The 16979-nt window shown below is 38.4% G+C and overlaps 1 long non-coding RNA gene across 2 annotated transcripts in view; it reads left to right on the top strand.

The window, feature by feature from the left end:
* LOC122555859 overlaps positions 1-16520 on the top strand; it is a 161555-nt gene extending 145035 nt beyond the window's left edge. The window contains exons 3-4 of one of the 2 annotated variants that reach the window (XR_006313375.1): positions 11986-12143; positions 16423-16520. This is a non-coding gene — a long non-coding RNA (uncharacterized LOC122555859). Of the gene's footprint in view, positions 1-11985; positions 12144-13309; positions 13784-16422 lie in introns of those variants that run through there. The other variant, XR_006313376.1, reaches the window with a different exon arrangement.
* The last annotated feature ends 459 nt before the right edge of the window (positions 16521-16979 follow it).

Raw genomic sequence — 16979 nt, 5'->3', positions numbered from 1 at the left:
CCTATCACCCTCACCTTGACCTCCTTCCACCTATCGCATTTCCAACGCCCCTCCCCCAAGTCCCTCCTCCCTACCTTTTATCTTAGCCTGCTGGACACACTTTCCTCATTCCTGAAGAAGGGCTTATGCCTGAAACGTCGATTCTCCTGTTCCTTGGATGCTGCCTGACCTGCTGCACTTTTCCAGCAATACATTTTCAGCGCTAAACTTTAACTCTGTCATAGTCAGCTATCTTTAGTCTTTGTGGTTGCGCAAAAGCTGTATCTGAGAAGCTAGTGAAAAGATAACAAAACTTTACTTTGAACATATTGATATATACATCTGATACAAAGTTACATGCCTCTAGACAGATTTACATATTATTATCCTCTTCTACCCTAAATGTTAACAATTTAGTTCTGCAAAGGTTCATATACTAAAAAAATGATTTTAATGACATTCTATTTTAACTTATTACTACCTGTCACATCATTGTTCAGAAATCATTACAGTTTCACATTGATATCAGATACTTAATAAATAACTGACATTTTTGAATGCGGATCTTTTACTGTTAACTATACCATTAATATGCTGTGTATTCCTTGTAGATTATGTTGCAGAGATTAACTGTAATTTGCAACTATTTTATGGACAAATCATGTGCACAATTTATTTTCTCAGTGTGGTTGAACTGATTATAATAAAATGTTTTCGGAGGACAGGAAGGTGTTTGAAAGGACATATGAAAAACTTTAATGTATTTCCTCAGACCTCCAAATAATGACACTGCCTTTTTAAAGGAATAGTGTTCTCTACTCTGACAACCATTTAGTAAACAGAAGACTGTTCTGTCCCCTGGGTGTAGAATTCCTGCTCACAGAGGTCATTCTGAGAGAAGATGGAAAAAATCCCTAATAAAATGTTGGTAGAAGCTACAGGTAGGAAATAATGAAGATCCTGTGACCTATAATCTTCTCCCACCTTGACTCACTTCGAGTGTTGTCGGGGCTGAAATTAGACAATGAACCAACGGGTTTTCTGCCTTGATCAGAACCCGTGGAGTGCAGTCCTCATTTCAAACTCAATGCGAGCAAAGGATACAAGCCTGACTGTGCTTTCCTTCATGTGGTGGGGAATGCCTTTCAGATATGTCACATATGTCTAGTCACAACTGGAAAATAAAACTGCTTTCAGCATTCCATAAAATGTTCTTTATAAGAACAATATGTTTTTTTTGGCCTGATCTGATATTTATCCAACCAATTTCAGTAGAGGGATTTATGAGTGACAAAGAAAGAATAATTTTGTCAAGAGTTTTGCTCTACTAATGGGCTTGTTTGGCTGAAATAAATCTTTGGAATCCTAATGCAGCTCTGAGGGTGAGGCATTTAGCAGAATTTTATTGTGCAGAGTGAAACAAGTTTGTGAGCAGGAATTCAATTGTGCAGTATTGATTCTCGGCATCAGTCATTATTCCTGTCTGATTGACAGCTGAAAATTGGTTACGTTAAGTATTTCATATGTTATATTGGCTGACATTTGCTTGCCTGCTGCTGTGTCAATATTGTTGTAGAGATCTCGAGCTTTATGAGATAGCAATATACACTGACTGTGGCTTTTGTGTGATGTTCCAGTGTTTTTCTGACATAATTTAAGATATATTAAAAATGAGCAGCATCTTCCCTCTTGAGGAGCTTAATGCCAATATTATTGTCTTCCAAGGGAAGATCATGTATGCTCATAATCTGGTGCTAATTTCCACCTGCACGCTCATGTTTAGGCATTAGGTGCTCTAACTGTAAAATTGAGCTTGATTGATTCATGTCAAGCATCATCTCTGCTTTTGCAGGGGAAGTCATCTAGATGACCCTTTTAAACTAGGAAATGAGATTTGTGTTTTATTTCTTCACCTGGAGGTATCAAATTGACTGAATAATCTGTAATACATTATCACTGGCATTTGTTGGTTAAGAATTAAACATGATCGAAGAAACTTTCTGAGTATAACTCTCATTGACCTGCTGCTGAGTTTCAAGGAAGTTTTGTTACAATTTATAGATCATGCCAGATAATATTTAATGTTCCGTAACATGCCATTTGGATACAGAACTGGTTCGAAGGTAGAAGACGGAGGATGCTGGTGGAGGGTTGTTTCTTAGACTGGAGGCCTGTGACCAGTGGAGTGCCATAAGGATCGGTGCTGGGTCCACTACTGTTTGTCATTTATATAAATGATTTGGATATGAACGTAGGAGGTATTGTTAGTAAGTTTGCAGATGACACAAAAATTGGAAGTGTAGTGGACACGAAGAAGGTTACCTCAGATTACAATGGGATCTTGATCTGATGGATCAATGGGCTCAGGAGTGGCAGATGGAGTTTAATTTAGATAAATGCAAGGTGTTGCATTTTGGGAAAGCAAATCTTAGCAGGACTTATACGCTTATTGTTAAGGTCCTAGGAAGTGTTGCTGAACAAAGAGACCTTGGAGTGCAGGTTCATAGCTCTTTGAAAGTGGAGTCGCAGGTAGATAGGATAGTGAAGAAGGTGTTTAGTATGCTTTCCTTCATTGGTCAGAGTATTGAGTATATGAGTTGGGAGGTCATGTTGCAGCTGTATAGGGCTTTGGTTAGGCCACTTTTGAAATATTGCAAGCAATTCTAGTTTCCTTCCTATTGTGAAACTTGAAAGGGTCCAGAAAAGATTTACAAGGATGTTGCCAGGGTTGGAGGATTTGAGCTATAGGGAGAGGCTGAACAGGCTGGGGTTGTTTTCTCTGAAGCATCGAAGGCTGAGTGGTGACCTCTTGGAGGTTTATAAAATCATGAGGGTCATAAATAGGATAAATAGAGAAAGTCTCTTCCCTGAGGTGGGGGAGTCCAGACCTAGAGGGCATAGGTCTAGGGTGAGAAGGGAAAGATATAAAAGGGACCTAAGGGGCAACTTTTTCACACAAAGGGTGGAGCATGTGTGGAATGAGCTGCCAGAGGAAGTGGTGGAAGCTAGTACAATTGCAATATTTCAAAGGCATCTGGATGGGTATATGAATAGGAAGGGTTTAGGGTGATATGGACCATGTGCTGGCAAATTACTTTAGATTAGGTTGGGATATCTGGTCAGCATGGACGAGTTGGACCGAAGGATCTGTTTCCATGCTGAACATCGCTGTGACTCTGTGACTGTATGCTCCTTACACTTGCATTATTCTTTTAAAATGTCGCTAATCGCTCCTAGCCAATAGCACCAATATTGTAGCTGGTGGAAATCTGAACTGAAAACAAAGTGCTAGGAAAACTCAGCAAATTGACCAGCATCTGTGGAGAGGGAAACAGAGTTAGCATTTTAAATCATACTTGACTCCCTATCATTTCCAACAGCTGTTGCCAGACCTGCTGAGTTGTACCAGCATGTTCCGTTTTTATTTCAGATTTATAGCATCCAATGTATTTTATCTTTTCAATGTTTAATTTATTGCCATTTTCCTCCCATGGCTGCCTGTCTTGAAGAAGTTCTGTCCTACTCTTTGACAAGACTTCCATTTTTCTGATTCATCATGGTCGTCTTCATTGCATTCCATTTCTCTCTTGGGCTTTGACAACAACCCAGATTTTCATAATGTCACAAGTTCTCTGATGTGGCAGAGATGAAGGGATTAGATGTCCTATGTCCTCCCCTGGAAATAGCATGGACTGGGGACAGCCTTTGTTTTGTGCACATTTGTAAATGCAGCTGGGTAATTATTTCATCAGATGCCTGCACTAAGACCAGGTTTTGTCATCCCTTTCATATGAATCCTGGAGTGTGTGCAAAGTAGATAGCACCAAGTGGATCTGAATATGTTTGGATAGCATAGATTCTTGTGAGGCAGGTAAGGTGGACCTCTCAGTCTGCTCCTGGGATACTTCTGAAGGAAGTCAGATACCATTGGGATTGTTAAACATATGCACAAATATTTGTAAAAGAAGTTCAGAAACCTATTCATATCTCATAGCACATTGGAACTGTCAACAGTTAACTATTACAACAGGCAGAAGCACCTGTCAAAAGAATCTGTTAAACATATCATAACATTTAAAAGTGCTTTAAATGCTTGAAAAAGTGTAATAGTATTTTAAAAATATACTGTTGGCAATTTTTATTTCATTAAGCCTGAGGGTTTCCCTTGCTACTTTATTGCTGCACCGCTGATTTCACAACTATCCATTATCACAATGGGATGTCTTTCATTTCAGATTTTGATTGATAGCCCCAAAATTATTTTGTAGCTATGAGTGCTAACGTTTGTTGTGCTAGAATGAAACATTTATTATTATGAATTTTTAACTTGCTTATTGAAGGAAAATAAGTGTCGTTTTTCTTACAAATTATCAAGTTTCTTTTTCAGAATAGTGAAGTCTGCAGTCTTAGAACTTTAATTTACGGAATTTTATGGGTCAATGGTTGATACTAGGTGTGTTAGTTGGTAAGTATCAGGGCAAAGTATGTTGGGTAAAGGGAATGAGTTGGCCTGTGTTGGTGCTAAGTTGGCACAAGGATTACAAATGACCATGATAAGGGCACAACTTCACAAGAGAGTTATAAAAGGCCATGGGAGTGGATAGAGGGGTCCAAGTTGGCATGGAAGGAATGAGGAGCAAGAGGCACAACATGGGCATAGGAATATGTGCATGAGCTGGGTCAAGGGCTCTTATAATCTTGATCTTTGAAGATTGAACATAGTGCAGATTACTGAGGCAGATCTTCTGTATTGCCAGCCTTCATTCTCAAGGTTTGCTTGCCCTAACGTTTGATAAATTTCCCCCAGGATCCCAGTTTTTTAAAAAAAAGCACAGGAGGTAATGTACTGGCATGGATTTGTAATTGGTGAACAAATAGAAAACAGTCGGAAAAAATAGGTCATTCTTGTGCTGGCAGGCTGTGATAACACAAAGATCAGCACTTGGGCCACAGCTGATGACAGTTTGAACTTGGAGTTTAAATGTAATATTTCCAAATTTAGTGATGATACAAAGCTAAGTTCAGGGTATTTCTTCAATGGTAAGAAGTTGAAAAGTGCAAATGTAAAAGGATGTGCAAAGGAACCTAAGCGTCCTTGTCAAATAAGCCACTTAAGGGTAACATTCAGGAGTGGCAAATATTAGGATGGTTAGTGGAACATTAGCCTTTATTGCAAGAGAATTTAAGTTCATCAGTGGCTTCAAATATATAGATATTTGGTTCAACTACACCTGGAGTACAGTGAACAGTTTGATCTCGTTATCTCAGGAAAGATATTAAGAGTGAGTGAAAAGAAAGTTCACCAGACTTGTACTGATGATGGCAGGACTGACCTCTGAAGAGAAATTGGGCGTACTAGGCCTGTATTCTCCAGAATATTGAGGAACAAGAAGTGATCTAATTGAAACCTACAAAATATTTAAAGGGATAGACGAAGCTAAGACATTTCCCTGGTTAGGGAGTTTAGATTAGATTATTTACAGTGTGGAAACAGGCCCTTCGGCCCAACAAGTCCACACCGACCCTCTGAAGAGCAACCCACCCAGAACCATTCCCCTACATTTACCCCTTCACCTGACACTACGGCCAATTTAGCATGGCCAGTTCACCTAACCTGCACATCTTTGGACTGTGGGAGGAAACCGGACCACCCGGAGGAAACCCATGCAGACACGGGGAAAATGTGCAAACTCCACACAGGCAGTTGCCAGAGGCAGGAATTGAACCTGGGTCTCTGGCGTTGTGAGGCAGCAGTGCTAACCACTGTGCTACCGTGCTGCATACTATGGGCACAATTTTAAAATGAGAGAATGCCGCTTAGGTTTGAGATAAGGAGTTTTTTTTTACTTGATGGGTTGTAAACCTTTGGAATTCTCTACCACAGGCAGCATGGAGGATCAGTTGTTGAACATGTTTAGCTAGAGATTGAAAGATTTCTGATTAGCAATGGCATACAGGGATATGGGGATGGGTAAAGGGCATTGAAGTGTTTGATCAGCCATGAATGCATGGAAGGCAGGGCAGGCTCAATAGGCTGAATGGCCTACTCCTTTTCCTATGTAACTTTTAACAGCTTGCCTGCTGGGAGTCAAAAGTCAGCAATGCATACAACAATTTATATCTTCTGACTCTGAGCACCAAACAAGGTTGTGAAAATCTGGACTAAACTGTTTACAAACCTCACTTCCACAGTCGCACTGCTCGGAAGAGCTGCATTAGACGCAAATGTTATCTCTGATTATCCCTTCACAGATACTTCCAGAACTGTTGAGAGATTTCCAGCAATTCTGTCTGTTGTTTTATTAGTGTTGGTATCATATTTGCGAGTCAATTTTTTCGTGAGATGTAAAAGCATTCTATTTTAAGGTTAAACATTGTTTATTTTGTTTTAAAATATGTACAGTTACACAGTATAAGATGAGCACAACCATCATAATTTAGATGTATAATATTGTGCCACTGACATTAACATGATGCAGAGAGCTTGTACACATAATTGCACAGTAGGTCCACTTCAGGATCAAAATAGTAGCTGCACATTTTTACTAAGAGGTGTTTGATGATGTATCTGAATTTAATTGTCACATATATATTTTACTTTGGATAAACAAAAATGATTAAGGTCAACATATAGTATTTTGAATCATCTAATTTCTCCATTACAATAGTGAATAGAAAAGTATAAAATGTATTATAAATATTCTAAGCATTTATCTGCTCTTATAAGCAACATTATTGCTTAGTGTTTAGTAACATCTGTGTTAGTGGTTGGTGTCTTATAGTTTTTGAGTCCAGGTCAAGAAAGTAAATCTTCGTTGTCCAAAACAATGTTAGCTAAAGTAATGTGTATTGATTTATTTAGAACCTCAAACATGATATTTATATATCCAATAAATTATAATTATCAGATCATGTAAGGTAAAACAAATTGTGCAATCTTATGAATTAGAAAACCTGCAGTTTGGTTTTAGCAGTAATTTGTTTAAAACTGCCTCTGTCGTGGGCTACTAAAAGAACACTGAGTTCTTCGAAAAGACAATTTGTTTTGTTTTACTCCCTATAATCACTTGAAAGTAAATTTGCCTCCAGCTGTAAGTTGACTAAGAGTTGAATGTCCATCTGCTATCTGCCACCTGCCAAACAAGGAGTCTCCAAAAGCCTTGGCGCATTATGTATGGGTGGCCTTTTGTTGATGGGAGACAAAAGCAAAAATCCTTAGGATTACTTTAAGATATTATATGTCACATAACATGGAGTTTACCACTATTCTTTGCTGAGACACATAGTGCTTCCCTTGGGCTGAGAATGAAAGTACAGCCAATTTTGAGTAAGTAACTCCTATTAAAGATTTATGCCAGCCGAAATTATTTGGCTTTAAACTACACTTTAATGAGAATGTGTTTTTTTCACTGCAGTGCTAAGTGAAGTAGATAGTATCGTTGGTAATCCAGGGCTTAGTCACAGGATTCTAAATGGCTATGAATTAAGGGGAGTACACACATGTTTGATTTTGTACCAGAACTCCCCTCCCCCACACCCCCACTCTGCCCCAGCTTTGTTTCCATCCATGTCCTAGATAGTTTACTGCAGGAACATGGCTGATTTCCTAAATATGCCAAAAAATATCAGGCTGAAAAACTCAAGGACAAAGTTTACACGTTTGAAAATCTGGCCAAGAGTTTTTTTTTCCCTTACAAATAATGCTTTCATCTGCAGGTAATCTCTTGCAAGACAAGATGGTGGACATCTAGTTTAGTTCAAATAGGGAGAAGCAACAATGAGTTGATATTGTAAAGACCATGACACTGTCAGAAATGAAACATTTTCTCATCACTCGCAGTACCTGGTTCTTTGTTGTTTTGTATTAAATCCAGAAGCTGCCTTGAACTGTGTGGACTTTTTGATCAATCTTGAATTTAATGCTTTTTCTTCTTTATTACAACATTACCTCAAGTAGGAATCAAAATGAGAGAAGGATTTTTCACATATGATTGTGCTTGTCTAAGGCATATGTAATGCTATAAAATTGTACAACTATTAGTACAGTCAGAATTAGGAATAATCCCCAAATTCATAAAAGTGATTCTTGATGACAGTTTTTCCAAAAGAAATGATTAACTTAATTTATATGAAGCATGATGGCTTGATCCAAATGATTATGAGCAGATATATGGCATAAATGTGTATTAATTACCTTTATGTTGTATATTGATATAAAATCAGCATTTTATTGAACAAGTATTAGTTCCTTTACAGTCTTCAGTTCTCTTAATGAACGGCATAATAAAGTTTCATAACCAAACCTTCTAATTGTTTTTTTCTTAGGTTCAGTAAGAAAACATTTGCATGACTGCTGTTGCTTAGCAACCACGATTTCAGCGCTGGGTCAGACAGTTGCTTTTAGCTCCTCCGATGCAATGAAGGCAGATACACTGATCCCCAGCATGTTATCAATTCATCTCACATGTGATGTTTGGACGAGTCTGTAATTACAATGCTCAGTGCATCTGACTTGTACATATTATTCTAAGTTAACTTAGCATGATATAAAATACATGCTCAGTTAGAAGGATGTTAGTGACGTGACCCACTGGCACAGCAATAAAACAGTTGGTTGACACACAGCTCATGTTTCCACAGGCTTGATTCAAATCTCAATCTCATCTGTCTGAGGAGAAGAACCCATTTGGGGAAACAGTGAATTACATTAGATATTCATCACATCTAATACCACATACTTACAACATCAACTACCATCTCAAATGCAGATATGTATGAAAGACGAGTGTGTGAGTGCTATTAAATATAGAAGTGCACATTCTTGCTTTACCTAATGGATACTCATATCATAATCTAGTTCTTGTCTGTTTATTTCCATGACTGTGACACAAACCCAATGGTCAATATGGACTGCAATATTATCTTACAGGGTTTTTCTTGAAGTTGTTATAAAGTGCTCATGTAAAAATGTATACGAAATTTGAAAGTTAGCTCTCATCAAAACCTGATAAATGTCATCTAATTATAAATAGCATCTAGGGAACCTTACCATTTGTACCCATTGCTATCAAATACTCGAGCAAGCAAAACAACATTGGTATCATTAAATAGGAAAAAGCTGACAACTCTTCATGTATGTGCAAAGCACTGAACAAACCTGAGTCAGCAGCTGATGAGTGAAAATAAAAATCAATATTTAACTATAGCAGAGCTCACCAGAAGGAAATGCAAAGTTATTATTTTGTTGCTCAATTAGTGGATTGAAGGTTACATAGAAAAAGTCGTGTAAAAAATAAAGGTGAACAACAAATTAAATGTTCATTACCGATGGCTGCAATCTTTCTGAAAATGTTCCCTTGTCCACAAGAGGAGAGGGACAACATGGCACCCGTATAGAGTGATATCACAGGTATCGTTTTACATCAAAGTTCACTCACAGTTCGGAAACAACAAGCAGATACTATTTTGGAAGGGAAGTGTCTCCTTAGAAATAGTCGACTACAACGTTAGTCAGTGACTATGCAGGCTGCTTGATTATTTCATTCTTTCTGCAAGGGGTCTTAAGTATGTCGAGGAGACGGATATTGGTGTGATGTTTTCAACCAGGCTTGTGATGTGGTGTGATTGCATTTAATATTATCAGAGGATTAATTCTTTGGTAAACAAAGCAATTAAAAGTATCAACACCTCAAATCCAAGACAGGCTATTATCAAATATTCCTCATACCTTTATTTAAGAAGAAACAAATAAGATTTGTGTAAAACAAATGCATATACAAATACGTCTAACACTTGTAAAAAAATATATAATTTCCTCCAGTTTCCTTATTTTTTAAGGAAAACACAGTAAGTGTTATGTTAGGTGGGAGAAGTTGAAATTGAAGAGTAAAATCTGTGACAGTATTATATTTTGTTTGGTAAAAGGCATGCTGTATTGAAGGTATCTTGTGTTCTTCTAAAACAAAGGCATTTTTGACAAGAACAGTTGAATTATGGAATACCATCCTGCTTCTTAATCCCCATCACTGATATGTAATAAAAGAAAATTTGTAACAAGCTATGTGCCTGTGTAAGTGCCACAGATTTTTTTTAAAGAGCTATTAATTTAAAAATGTTTCATAACCACACAGATCTAATAGTTCCATTTCATTCTTAGGATTAAAAGGCTTTTCTGAATTTTCGTGGCTGATTTGCAGTTAGAAAAGAGCCCCGGTTCAAAATCTCGAGTGAAATCAGCAGCAGCTGTGCTGAGGCCATTTAATACTCTTTTTAGGGTCCATGGAATACACATGAGCAGGCAAAAGCACTTTAACCCAATGGTGAGCTGCATGATTCACATAGAATTACATAGAATCTACAAAACTGAAATAGGCCATTCATTCCAACCGATCTCTGCTCGTTCTTCTATGCTCCCTGTAAGCTTCATCTTATCCTCCTTATCTAACCCTGTCAGCGTATACTTCACATGCTCAGTTCTTGTGGAAACCTTTGTTAGCTCTTTTTCCTTACTGCCGGCTTGTCACCGAGGGTATCTATAAGGTAGCAACACAATAATCGTGGTAATGGGAAGCAGCAGTCTGAATGATCTGCCTCCAAGACAACAAGCAGTAATTAGCTGCGAGATAAATCACTTCTTTATGAAGATGAACTGTAGCAAGTACTGTCAAGGCAGACCCCAGGTTAACAGGTGGGCTCTATCAAAATTGCAGGAAATGAGGCAAATCATATGGAAAACTATGACAGCAACCAGTTCAGTGTTAATACAGCATATCATCTTGTTTGTAAACTAGAAATCCTTGCAATATTTCGGGAAGTTGGATGTGCTATTTTGTTCCAGAGATGAAAGAGGATCAAATGGAATTTGTGGTCTATTTATTACTAATGTTGAGTTATTGTATTAAGAGCTGCATCACATTACGTTCCCATTTTTTGCACAATAGCATACTAGTTCTTAAACTATACAGCCTTGAAAGTAATGATACAGCTCATACTGTGTGGTTCTCAGTACTTTTGTCAAAGAGTTTTGTTTCCAATGCTTATTGTCTAGAGAGGGTCACTTGAAAACAAATACTTTCCTTGCTAAAATAGAGAAATTTTTAAAGAGATTGGCAATATATATTTTGCCCAGCAAGTGTACTGCCCACTCATGTAGTGGAGACAGTTTCAATTGTGGTTTTTAAAAGGGAATTAGATGAGTACCTGAAAGGAAAGAAAGATAGCAGGGCTACCCGGAGTGGGCAGGGAGATTGCACAAAGTTGAATTGCTCACATAGAGAGCTAACAAAGACTTGATGGACCAAATAGCCTCTTTCTGTGTTGTAACAATTATATCATGCTGTAATTCTATTCTGAGTGTTTGTGCTTTCTATTTTCACCAGTTAACATAAATTGAGTCCAGATAATCCATATATAAATGTTTTGATTAAACTGGATTCAAAACATGTGAAGTAACCCTTAATTCCTAAAGCTGAATATGATCAATGGAACTTCCCCAATAAAATAGAGCAATACAATCCCATAAAATATATATAATATCATGAGTGCACAATGACATCTTTAATAGCATTGAATGAGAGGCAAAACTGAAGCTGGTAGGTTTTTTAAATATATTTTATTCCAGAGTGTTGGCATTGATGGCAAAGCCAGCATTTATTGCTCATACCTGGACCATGGATGAAGCTGAATGTTGAATGAAAGGAATATTGAATAATATTTATCAATTATTTGTTAAATAAAGATCTCAAAGCTGAAGTTTTGTCATGATAGAAAGACCACCTAGAATTTCTTCATAGTCTGAGTGACATGGGCAGTGAGGAATAAATTGGTAAAATATGGCAAGATTTGAAAATAAGATTCTTGACGTTGAGAATAAAAGGAAGTTTAATTTTTCACTCAAGATCCAAATGCAATTTGACTAGTGAGTAGTGAGAGGTCTGTTTGCATATTTTTACATCTGATTAGTACCTAATTTCACTTCATTTTGCAATTTCCTATCCTCCTGTGCAGCAGAGAGAAATTAGATGGCAACAATTCCTGACATGAAAATCAACGCGGGCACTGGCAGCTGCAGCTCACCATTTGCTCTTCCAGGTCTCCAGCAACATCCTCAACATCTCCGGTTTTGCTCCATGGGTGAGGACCGCCTCCACCCATCATCTATGAAGGTTAGCATCAGACATCCATCTGCATCACCACATTACCATGGAAAATCTCTGAGTCACTTAGAACACGTCAAATCTGCTTTCAATTTTTATTTGTATCACAAATGCGCAATGGGAATAATAAATGGCTGATCCCTCAGTCAGAGTGGGCAGAATAAGTGGGTTTATCAGTTTTAACACACAAATCCTATCTGTGAACATTGTGAGGTCCTTCAAAGGTCAATTGTAGTAACAGGCATCTGTAATCATAATATCCTGCATGTGAAATGCATGCATTATCCAGTTGTGTAGGACATACATCCTGGCTACTATCAAAATTGACCACATCGTTCCTCATTACAATTTGATCACAGCCATCTCTGCGAAGCAGAAATAATCACAGGCAACCTGAAAAATGTTACCTGCAGATCGCAATTCACAAAAGTAATCCAAGATCTCATTGGTTGCACAAGAACATGATTTCCTCTCACCTTGAACTGTTTGTATTCATCAACATGCTATTGTATGCAATGCTACCTTCCATGAGTGATACAGTAGGCAGTTTCAGTAACTTCACTGTACTCATCATTCCTTACTGTATTTGTGTGACATAGAACGTGCTACGTACATCAGAAAAATGTCCACCATGTCAAAGGTCAATGTGGAGGCCATTACATGGGCCTCCATGTCAGGATCCACCACAGCTGTAATGAGGTCAATGCTAAATTATCATTTGTACTTAATTGACCAATGGATCCAGCCACAGCAGAAATTGTTGTCACTCCATCTACAGTGCAACAGAGAAATGGAGGAGGAACAGCCTCCAAGGATCCACTTGGGAAAATGTGGAATCTCTCAAACCACAACACACAAATGTATCATGACGATTGGCAATGCAATTTGTCAAAGTCACATTGCTTCATCTTGTTTCCCTATGACTAGGTCAGTGCAGAGTCCAGGCAGTTGGCTTTGCCAACATCGCTGGCTTCCCCAGGTGCTGTACCCATGTCATAATGAGAGCATTCTATTATAATGTGGCTGAGTTCATCAATAGAATCAGGTTCTATCCCATCAAAAACAAGTCATTGGTGGTCACATGCACCACAACAAAGAAGTCTACACAAGTTAACCTGAGAGTTGCCATAAAGCTTATATCCTTGAGAACTCTCATTTTCCTGTATTATTTCAAGGGCTAGATGCATGACAAGCTTGGCCTACAAGAGACAAGAACTACCCTCTACAACCATGGTTGAAGCTGAGGCCGAGTGTATGTAGCCCATTCTTCAACCAGGGCCATTGTGGAGCAGACGATAGAACTCCTGAAGATAAGGTTCCAATATATGAGTTGGCTTGGAGGCCCTCACAGTATAGACAAAATATGCAACATAATCCTGGTAAACTATGCACTATATAAATAGAGCTGACAAAGAGGGGATGTGATGTTGAAGAGCTGGAAGAACAACAGCTATCTCTCATGGAGGAAGGTGAGGACATTGAGCAGGAGGAATGCCATTTTCAGCTTGAAAGAATGGTGCAGCATTATGTGCAACATCAGACACTATTGAATTGATGCCCACTTACAGCAGATATAAGTTGGGTGAAGTGCTCACTCATTGACTGTAATTTGTTTTTGCTCAAAAGACAAGCAGGTTCTCTTCGTTCCCTGAAATAAACGCAACTCTTTATTTTTCTTCCTTCACTTTTCCTATTGATCAATAAAAGGTAACATTTTCAACTGTGCGAAGGCTTTCCAAGATGTGGTGTTCCCAAATTGAACCATGATCTGATATTGCAGTAGGCCAATGGCGTAACAGTTAATGCCCCTGAATTCAGTTGAGAAGCTTTAAGGTTTGAATCCTTTCTGGTTTGAGCGTGTTGTGTTGGTTTGGGACAGCATGGTGACTCAGTGTTTAGCACTGCTGCCTCACAGTGCCAAGGACCCAGGTTCGATTCCAGCCTTGGATGACTGTCTGTGTGGAGTTTGTACATTCTCCTTATGTCTGCATGGGTTTCTTCCATGTGCTTTGGTTTCCTCCCACAATCCAAAAAATGTGCAGATTAGGTGAATTGGCCAGGCTAAATTACCCATAGTGTTAGGTGTGTTAGTCAGAGGGAAATGGGTCTGGGTGGGTTACTCTTTGGGGGGTGGGTGTGGACTTGTTGGGCCAAATGGCCTGTTTCCACACTGTAGGTAATCTAGTCAATAATGCAATTCACGGCATTACCGAAAAAGTAGCATTCCCTTCAACATGGTATAGCGTTAAGGATGGGTAGTTGTTCAGTTTCATTCATGTAACTGCAGTTAGAATAACAGTCAATCAAGTAGGCAAATGTGAGGACTGCAGATGCTGGGAATCAGAGTCTAGATTAGAGTGGTGCTGGAAAAGCACAGCAGGTCAGGCAGCAAAAGCCGATGAAGATTCCTGATGAAAGGCTTTTGCCTGAAACATCGATTTTCCTGCTCTTCAGATGCTGTGTTTTTCCAGCACCACTCTAATTAAGTCATGGTGTAAACGTAGGAATACATTTACGAATGTAAGCAACTATTTCCAATGAAAAGTCAGCCATGCCATCTGTGTGCGCTCAGAAGCTTTCTTTATTCATTACCTTCCCATGATATATATTCTAAAGGGCTATTCATGGCTGATGTTAATTGATCTGGTCCCCAGCTTGACTTTAAATGGGGTACCGGAAACTGAATCCTAGAAAGTCCCAGCAACAGCAAGTATTTCGCCACTACATAGTGCACATGTAACGAGGTGAGCTGTAGAGAATTGTTTGAAATAACTCACTACAGCTCACAAAATTCAACGAAACTGACACTGAGCAGATTTTTGTTAAAATTCAGCCTACTTATGTTGCACAACCATTTCTGTGTCATAGAGTCATAGAGCTGTACTGCACGGAAACAGACCCTTTGCTTGAACTTGACCATGCTCACCATATATGCTAAATTAATCTACTCCCATTTGCCAGCATTTGGCCCATATCCCTCTAAACCTTTCCTATTCAAAAACCTATCCAGATGTCTTTTAAATGTTGCTATTGTACCAACCTCTGCTTTCTCTGACAGCTTGTTCCGTATGTGCACTACCCTCTGTGTGAAAAGTTGCTCCTTGGGTCCCTTTCATATCTTTGTCCTCTCACCTTAAACCTATGCCCTTTAGCTTTGGACTCTGCTACTGTGGGGAAAAGATCTTGGCTATTTACCCTATCCATGCCCCTCATGATTTTATAAACCTCTATAAGGTCATCCCTCAGCCTCCAACGCTCCAGGGAAAATAGTCCCAATCTATTCAGCTTCTCTCCAAAGCTCAAACTCTACAACCTCTGCAACGTCCTTGTAAAGCTTTGGTGAGACCTTTCAAGTTTCACAACGTTTTTCTACAACAGGGAGACCAGAATTGAATGCAGTATTCCAAAAGTGACCTAACCAACGGTAATGGAACAAAGTATGTGTTGTGTCTACTTTTGGCTCCCAATCACAACATTACCATTGAGCTCTTGTTTGTAAAACATGAAGGGAGGAATAAGTCCAGCCACAAGGCAGAAAAAGTTATGTCCATGAATATTTTATTTGCAAAATAGAGTAAAGAATCAGTCATTTTTCATAAACATTCAAATTAATGAAAGCCAAAATATATTTGATGCCAATAAAAGTCATGCAACATCAGAGAATTCCGAGATATGTCATCGTGCACACAGTTTCTACTCTTATGCTGTGTTAGTTAATATAGTTCCAATAATTATAGGTAATTTTCTTCCCCCTTAACTACACTTCACCTTTCAAAAGGAGATTTGTGGAAAGACGATACGCCTTGAATTAATTGTATAGAATAGAATTACACAACAATTTTGTGCAGACGTGCTCCTGAGTTGCAGGATGACAGGAAAATCTCATGCAGAAGAATACCGCTTACTGTTTTGCAATGAATTTTCCAAACTACTATTGCAACAACACATCTTCAGTGGTGTAAAACTAACCTACCGCAATAGGCTGAACTCAGCCCATGATCCTCATTAGTGAGTGAGCAATCCAATGCTTGATGACTCTTGCTTTGCATTGATTTTTAGAACAATTTGAATTCAGACAAACAAAAACACATTAAGTTAATTACTCAATTACCTGTAACACATTTAATCATTTATCAAATAAGGTCACTGGCAGAGACTCCCTGAAAATCTAAAGGGATATGCATTAAATAGAAGTAACATGCCAATATAATGACGATTGGATATCTGTTAACTGATTTTTGTTTTCAGATAATACCTAATGCTTCTTTAACTGTGTTTCCCAAAACAGTGTCTACGGTTTATTTTGTCCACAATGAGTTGCAGATGTTCATGTCGTCACATCTGCCCTCAACAAGCGAGTTCAGTTAACATGAATATGACAGATCTGTTACGGTATGTGATGATTACATGAAACTTTATTAAATAGATTTTTCTGTCTTCCCTCTTCCTGTACCCCTTTGATTTTTTCCAGTGGCTTCAAATTTATTTGAACACTCTGTAGCTGCATGACATGGTCTTCTGAAAGGGTACCTGTACACTTTCCAGATAGAAATGAAACATTTCCACCTCTTCTGGGATATTATGACTTGGAACTACCAAGTAAACAGAGTATATTAACTGGAGGATTCACATTTTTCCAACTCTTCCATCTTAACATGAGTCAGTGGCACTGTCTAAAATAAATGGACAAAATCAAATTTTTCATTTTCCTCTACTAATAAACCAGTGAAAGGTTATTAAAACTATCCAATTCTTCTCTTATCAATCATAAAGAAAAAGCCTTTAACCATAACAACCATCTCATGATAAATGTGCAAACACAGCATTGTGCAGCGATCCAATCTA

The sequence above is a fragment of the Chiloscyllium plagiosum genome, chromosome 1, assembly GCF_004010195.1.
Source record: "Chiloscyllium plagiosum isolate BGI_BamShark_2017 chromosome 1, ASM401019v2, whole genome shotgun sequence".
Taxonomy (NCBI): Eukaryota; Metazoa; Chordata; class Chondrichthyes; order Orectolobiformes; family Hemiscylliidae; genus Chiloscyllium; species Chiloscyllium plagiosum.
The sequence above is the reverse complement of the archived record's forward strand: the minus strand, read 5'-3'. Positions and strand labels throughout refer to the sequence as shown.